Genomic DNA, 7,050 nt, shown 5'->3' with positions numbered 1-7,050 from the left:
TAATAATAAAATTTCGCGCATCATGGACCTCGCCTACTTCACATGGCTGGCTACGGCCATGCTTGTACAGTACTCGCCTACTCGCCTGATAGTCTCGCTGGAGCACATTGACACTCTATTGAGTTAATTCGCTGAGCGAGTAACTAGCAGCGACGTGTGTGTACGGCCCTTTAGGGGACGCTGGAATGTCGCTCTAAATGTTTATGTGAAAACTTGCATCTGAGAGAAACTGTCATCCTTTACCATGTGAGCCAGCATCTCTCTCTCTCTCTCTCTCTCTCTCTCTCTCTCTCTTTCTCTCTCTCGCTCTCTCAGACCAGATTTTGGCCAGCACTTGTTATTTATCAGTTTGTGGATTTGTTTCTTTTGCCAAATGAAGTCTAAAGTCCAGGATCAGGAAAAGTTTATGTACAAAATGAGCATGCTTATTTCAACTGTGCTTTGACTATGACTGTTTGTCCATGTGTCACCAACAAACGAAAAAAAAACGTTCTCCTTTAAAGGACATCATTGAGCATTCATCTAAACCACAGATTAATCTCCATTTTTAACCTTCCGAGTTCTATGGTTCTAAGAATCCAAGAGTGGAAGATGTGAAAGTTCCATTGGCAGGGCAGACACGCTGTAGGCCTGACAGTTCTCTAGCTCTTACAGCACAGCCCACAGAGCTGGACCCTACAAACAGTGTGCTGTTCTGTTCTTTGAAGAAGTGTGATGGAATGTGGAATCACGCCTATTAAAAACCTTGTTTGATTTGTCAGCGTGCCTGATGGTTGTATGCTGTGTGGTTGAGTAGAGGAACTAAATGAACCCCAAATCTGCTCTCCAGCGGCTGAAGGCATCATGCACGGAGCTAACACAGAACAGAGAGAGCTGGAAGGTGTAAAGGGTGAATGTGAAGGTATGCTAAGTGATTAGATCCCGAATGTTATCCATATTGCCTTTGGCTAATCCTGTGGTCTTTGTCTTATGAGCATGTGCAATATAAGCATCTGAAGATCTGAAGATCCCCCTTTTCATGTATGAAAAGTACAATTTTTCCAGTCATAATGAATACTTAGAATTTGATGCTGGTGGTAAGTATTCATAAAAAAAGGTAACATTAGTGAATGGTCAGCATGAATTCTGGAAATAAACAACTAAAAATCTCACTCAGTGTCCCCTTAAACATTTTCTTAGTCCCAATAGAACATGTCTGCTTAAACCACGTCACCAGAGGTGTGGATAATACGCCTAGAATCTCTGACATCACTGCTTTGAACAGGCCTCTACCCAGGGACGTTGGAGCTGCTCAAAGTTGATTACTTCCCGACAAAGTGGGAGGAGTTCCCAAGTTTTCCGGAGCTCAGAAAGTACTTGCACTGCTCTTGACTTGACAAGTAGCAACGCCAAAAGGAATTGCACTACTAGTTAGGGATGTAAATAAAATCGAAAAGTATCAATGTATCAGAAGTATCGGCCGGCAATTTAATCGAATCGCATCGTATCGTGGGGCATTCTTAAGAATCGAATCGTTGGTCCCTGTGCAATGCACTTGCTCCAAAAACACAAAAGTAGTGGAAAAGTAATTGGAAAAAATCGAATCGAACCGAATCGCATCGTATCGTGGGGAATTCTTAAGTATCGAAAAAAAATTGAATCCCTGATTTAAGAAATCGATACCGTATCGTATCGTCATGAAGGCTGTGATTTACACCCCTACTACTAGTGCAGCCTGGCTAATAGTTACCACTGATTCGGTTACTCTTTAGAACGTTCCACAAGCGCCGTATTGAACATCTTTTTCTTTTATGCCGCTAATACAGAGATGCAACCTTGGTCCCAAGGCACAGTTGGCGTGTATATGAAAGGAACTTCCAATAAAATATTTTGTCGTTTTTTTCTTTGCATTCATCCCCGTATAAATGACATCAAAACAAAAACCACACACACTTGTATCGACCGTAGGTACTCTGGGTGAAAATCATTTAAAGTGTGTATGAATGGAGGTAGTAAAAATTATGACAGGCATGTTGGCGGACACCACGAAAGCTGCAGAGGGGGATTTCAGCAAACACGGGGGATAACTGTTGGTGCTTCTCCTGAAGATGATGTGGGTGAAGACACAATAACAGGCAATACAACAAATGCAGATAACACATAATAATACACGCACGGCACAGATACACACCAACATTTCAACTACTTGAAATCTTTTTTGAGAACTTTTGTGCATGCCTGTGGTCCTCCATCCAGGCATTATCTCTCTCTCTCTCGCACACACACACACCACTACCACCCCCCCCCCCCCCCCAGGAATGTTGGTGTCTGTGCTGCATCAGCAGTGAGCATCATGTCCTCAGATAACAAATGACTCCCTTGGCTCCAATATAAGCACACACACAAACGCACTCACACATGAAGGAGCACTGCACACATGCACGCACACACGCACACACACATTCTGTCTTTGTCTCTGTCTCTGTTTTTGTCTCCCTCTCACACACATACGTGCACACGCACACACACACTCTCTCTTTCTCTCCCTCTCTGTCTCTGTCTCTCTCTCTCTCTCTCATTCACCCTTTCCACCTTATCCTACTGCACCATGACAATCTATCTATCTATCTATCTATCTATCTATCTATCTATCTATCTGTCCGTCCGTCCGTCCGTCCGTCCGTCCGTCCGTCCGTCTATCTATCTATCTATCTATCTATCTATCTATCTATCTATCTATCTATCTATCTATCTCCGGGGTGATTTATTGAACCGTTGCATTCCAGTTCCAGCATGAAAATGTCTCACTGGGGACACTTAAAACCAAATGCTTTCGTGTCCCTGAAACCCCCAAAAGACATGTAAATTATCTCTCTGTGTGTGTGTGTGTGTGTGTGTGTGTGTGTGTGTGTGTGTGTGTGTGTGTGTGTGTGTGTGTGTGTATCTATTATCAGCCCGTGTTGCAATAAGGATGGCGCAAACACAAGCACACACACACACACACACACACACACACACATTGACATGTACGCGTGCGCACACACACACACACACACACACACACACACACACATTCACACACACACACACACACAACAGTGAAACATTGAACACAGCTGGACTATTCTAGGAATGCAAGACACACACACACACGCGCGCACGCGCGCACACACACAAGCATGCACGCACACACACACACACACACACACACACACACACACACACACACACACACACCACAGAGAATGACTACAATGTGACAAATGATGATGATGATGATGATGATGAAGATGATGATGAGGAGGAGGAAGGTGATGATGAGGAGGAGATGCTGAACTTGAAGAGGGGTTCATGTCGGGGTAGAAGGAAGGGCAGAGAGAAAGAAGTGAAGAAACGTTACTTATTAACATTGCAGAAAAGACTCTTCTTTCTCTTCTCCTTTCTTGACTGCTCTTCTCTTCACTTCACTTCACTTCACTTCTCTTCTCTTCTCTTCTCTTCTCTTCTTTTCTCTCCTCTTATCTTCTCTTCTCCTCTTTTCTTCTCTTCTTCTCTTCTCATTTCTCTTCTCTTCTCTTGTCCACCTTGGGTGTTCTAGAAAAAAGAGTTTCCTCCCTTCTCTTCTCTGAAGTCGTCCCATAACCCCCTCTGAGCATGTGTGTGTGAGTGTGTGTGTCTGTGTGTGTGCGTGTGTGTGCATGCGTGCGTGCATGTGTGCGTGAGTGCACGCATGCGTGTGTGCTTGCGTTCGTACGTGCGTGCGTGCGTGTATGTGTGTGTGTGTGTGTGTGTGTGAGTGTGTGCTGGTCCACCCCCCCTCTATGTGTTGGGGGTGTCTGTCTGGGTCACTGGCTGGGGCTAAGCCATGCAGAGGACACATAGGGGTTTGGGGGTGGCAGGCAGTCTTCTTTCTTTTCTGTTTTTCTTTTCTTCTTTTCCGTTTCGGTGGGTGGAGGGTGGAGGGGTGGGGTGGAGAGAATGGAGGCTCAGTTATGTGGAATATCGGGGGGGGGGGGTAACTTTTTCGTTTCTTCTTTTTCTTTTTTTTTGGTGGGGTGGGGGTGTAGGGTGGAGGAGGGGGTGAGAATGGGGGGATTCAGTTTTGTTTTTTTGTTTTTTTAATTTATTTATTTTTTTATTTTTTTTTTTTAAAAAAAAAAAAAAATTGGGGGGGGGGATGTCACTGGCAAGGATATCAACGGGAGAAATGTTCTTATCCAGAGACTCAAAGACAACAACAGACGTTTCAACATACATATACTGTATTTTCCATTCTATAATGTATTCCACTGGATAAAAGAGTACAGCATATGGTGTGATAAAATTCCATTATACCACGATGGATTAACCTAAACCGAGAAGCAGACCAGCCAACAGAAAGGGACAAAGGGGTCAATGGTCTCGGGCCCAGGGACAAGTGGGGCCCAGAATTGTGTCCCAATTACATTGTACAGTATACCTGGGGTGGGGGCTGGGGGTCCCTTAGAGATGACTTTGCCCCGTGCTTGGCCAAAGCTGTCAGCGGAGTTCAGCATAGGTGTAAAACTCCTTGATGTCATCTATTCCACTGGACCACAAAGTGCAGCACAGGTGGGTGGTTTAAAATTCCATTCTACAGTATATTAGTCCACTCCATGAATTCCATGATATCATATAGGCCTGTTCCACAGGTGCTTTAAAATTCCATTAGACTGTATTATTCCACGAATTCCATGCATGATATCATGTATTCCATGGGTTATGAAACTGCAAAAGTTCCACCAGAGGTGTGTGTGTGTGTGTGTGTGTGTGTGTGTGTGTGTGTGTGTGTGTGTGTGTGTGTGTGTGTGTGTGTGTGTGTGTGTGTGTGTGTGTGTGTGTGTCTGCAGACTGTACATGCTTGCGTGCGTGGGTGTGCGCGTGCGTATGTGTGTGTGGCATGGCGTGAGGCCGTTCAGGTGTTGAACACATGTGGGGCGGACACAGAGTAGAGAGGAGGGTACATGCAGGGCTGGACTAACATGGCCAGGGGCCCCTAGGCTACAGGTTGCTGTAGGCCCCCACACAAGGGACATTCAGCGACAAAATTATCGATGGCATTATAATTCTTAGCCAAAGAATTAAGGATAACATTTCTGCCAAATAAAGTATTATAAAATTGACAGTCTACTTGATGCAACAGATTAATTTATTCAATACTGTGTCTTATAGCAATTCTGCAATTCATGTTTTTACTTCTTGTGACCAATCTTGGATTAAAGACTTTTTAACAGGCCGCACCCAGCGAGTGCGCATAGGTCATAACACCTCCATGGACCTCAACCTCAGCACTGGCTCGCCGCAGGGATGTGTGTTAAGTCCTCTGCTGTACACACTGTACACCCACGACTGCTCCCCAGTCTACACTAATAACACCATAGTGAAATTTGCTGATGACACCACAGTAGTTGGACTTATTTCAAATGGGGATGAGTCTGCCTACAGAGATGAAGTAGAGCGCTTGGTGGGGTGGTGCAGAGAGAACAACTTGCTCCTGAACACAGCCAAGACCAAGGAGCTGGTGGTGGATTTCAGGAGGAAGAGGACTGCCATCCAGCCACTTATGATTGAGGGGGTGTGTGTAGAGAGGGTGTCAGACTTCCGTTTCCTGGAAGTTAACATCAGGAAATACCTGACCTGTGGTGTCAACACCACTAGGCTAGTGAAGCAGGCACAGCAAATACTTTATTTCCTAAGAATACTTAGGAAAAACAACATATGTCAGAAGCTGCTTGTGTCCTTCTACCGCTGCTCAGTGGAGAGCATATTGACATATTGTCTTTGTGTGTGGTTCCCAGGCTGCACTGTGGCACAGAGGAAAGAGCTCCAGGGGGTCATAAAGGCTGCAGAGAACATTATTGGCTGCCCTCTTCCATCTTTGGAGGGCCTACACAGCACCCGCTGCCTAAAAAAGGCCAAGTGCATTCTGAGAGACACATCCCACTCAGGTCACAGTCTTTTTGAATTGCTGCCATCGGGCAGGAGATTCAGGTCCATTAAGACAAGGACAAACAGACTGAAAAACAGTTTCTATGCAGCGGCCATCACAGAACTGAATTTTGCATCAAAAGCATAGTTTTTATATACATACCATTCTTTTTATTCCATTTTTTAATTTTATTTTTATTCTTATTTTTTACTTATTTTTTATTTATTTTTGCTTCAACAAGGAATGCACAATTTCGTTGTGCTTGTCACAATGACAAATAAAAGATATTGTATATTGTATATTGTATATATTGTATATATTGTATATTGGGCCCCCTAGCAGTTGGGGGCCCTAGGCTGTAGCCATATCTAGGCTGTGCGTTTATCCGGCCCTGGGTATATGGCAATGATGGAACGGGGTCATCCCTATGTTCCCCGGGTCCTATGTTCCCCGCGTCCTATGTTCCCCACTGCTTCAAAGTAGACTACTGCCACATGGCAAAGCGCAGATTGTTGTTGCACCTGTGACAGGTTAGGTTTAGGGATAGTTTTGGTTAGGGCACAAATTTACAACAAAACATTACATTACTGACAGGTTAGGTTTAGGGATGGTTTTGGGAAGGGAACAATTTGACAACTCTGAAAAATCCAATGCGGGGAACTTAGGACCCTTTTTCCAAAAAAGGGTTCTGTTCCCCGCTGCTTCTAGACTGCTGCCACATGGCAAAGCGCAGGTTGTTGTTGCACCTCTGACAGGTTAGGTTTAGGGATAGTTTTGGTCAGGGCACAAATGTACAACTCAGAAACATTGCATTACTGACAGGTTAGGTTTAGGGATGGTTTTGGGAAGGACACAATTTGAAAACTTGGAAGCATACAATGCGGGGAACATAGAACCCTTTTTTAAAAAAAGGGTCCTAAGTTTCCCGGTCCCATACAAAGACAGGGGAACATAGGACCCGGAGAACATAGGACCTGGGGAACATAGGTACACTCCCGATGGAACTGTACACAGGATCCTGCTCTACACTAAAGCTGGGCTTACACTGTGCGACTTTTGCCCCGATTTTGTCCCGATTTGGCACTCGCACAACTTTTTGAGAGTCGGGCCGATTTCTTGCTCAA

Source organism: Engraulis encrasicolus, chromosome 18, assembly GCF_034702125.1.
Source record: "Engraulis encrasicolus isolate BLACKSEA-1 chromosome 18, IST_EnEncr_1.0, whole genome shotgun sequence".
NCBI classification, from domain to species: Eukaryota; Metazoa; Chordata; class Actinopteri; order Clupeiformes; family Engraulidae; genus Engraulis; species Engraulis encrasicolus.
The sequence above is the reverse complement of the archived record's forward strand: the minus strand, read 5'-3'. Positions refer to the sequence as shown.